A 1,211-nucleotide genomic window follows, 5' to 3' on the forward strand; every position below is an offset into this window, starting at 1 on the left:
TTTTGATTTTTGACGTCAAAAATTAAAAATGAACGAACGATTTCAACACAGTGTTCATTTTCCTTTGAAACAACTGACGTCACTGACGGGCAACCTCGTGCAGGCCTGTAGTAGGCGAAATTGGACGCAAAAGTCATGTAAGACCGCGTCAAAATACAAACCGGTTAACAATAGAAAGAATTGACCGCGGAATTGACTTGATAATGGCTTCTTTTGAACAGCTAAAATTGACGTCAAAAATGCTAATCAACAAAATCTTGAACTCAAGTTAAGAATCCACCTCTAAGGTACTCATTTTTATTTTCGTAATGACGTCATTTTCAATTTCAAGCTTTAGAGTTGATAGGTGTCAATGGTAATGTAACAAAAGTTATAGCCGCAAAAGACGACCACCTTAAAGTCTGTCTCGAAATAATTTGCAGCTGGAGAAGAAAATGGCTGTAGCTTTTGATAGAATTCGAATCAAGTTGCGATTTTGTGCTCGTTAAAAAGATATTCGTGAGTGGAATATTATCAAGTAAAAAAATTGAGAAAAAAAAAGGAAAATGAAAATGAAAAATGAAGAAGAAAAAAATCAACTTTTTGTAGAAATGTGGTATAATTACCATTTTCACAGGAGTGACTCTTCAATTTTAGATCATCATCAATGTGAAAAAAATTTTCAAAAATATTCATTCAATCAAAAGTTTATTGCTGGTTGATTGACAAAAGGCTGTTTTTTGTCGTTTTTTACCAGTTTTTTTTACTATTTTAGAGTCAACCAGCAATAAACTTTCTTTGATATCTTTTGATTGAATGAATATTTTTGAAATTTTTTTTGACAGTGATGATGATCTAAGATTGAAGAATCACTCCTGTGAAAATGGTAATTATACCACATTTCTACAAAAAGTTGATTTTTTTCTTCTTCATTTTTCATTTTCATTTTCCTTTTTTTTCTCAATTTTTTTATTTGATAATATTCCACTCACGAATATCATTTTAACAAGCACTTAATCGCAACTTGATTCGAACTCTATCAAAAGTTACAGCCATTTTTGTCTCCAGCTGCAAATTATTTCGAGACAGACTTTAGTTTAGTCTCTTCGTAAGTCTCTCTTCGCTTCAATGCAACGACTTCAATCTAATTCCGAGCGGGCTGCAAATGACGTTATTGCCCTATAACCCGAACGGTTGATGATATTTCAGCCATCTGAAGCCTGGCGCCTCAT

The sequence above is a fragment of the Clytia hemisphaerica genome, unplaced genomic scaffold, assembly GCF_902728285.1.
Source record: "Clytia hemisphaerica strain Z4C2 unplaced genomic scaffold, Clytia hemisphaerica genome assembly, whole genome shotgun sequence".
In the NCBI taxonomy this organism is placed as follows: domain Eukaryota; kingdom Metazoa; phylum Cnidaria; class Hydrozoa; order Leptothecata; family Clytiidae; genus Clytia; species Clytia hemisphaerica.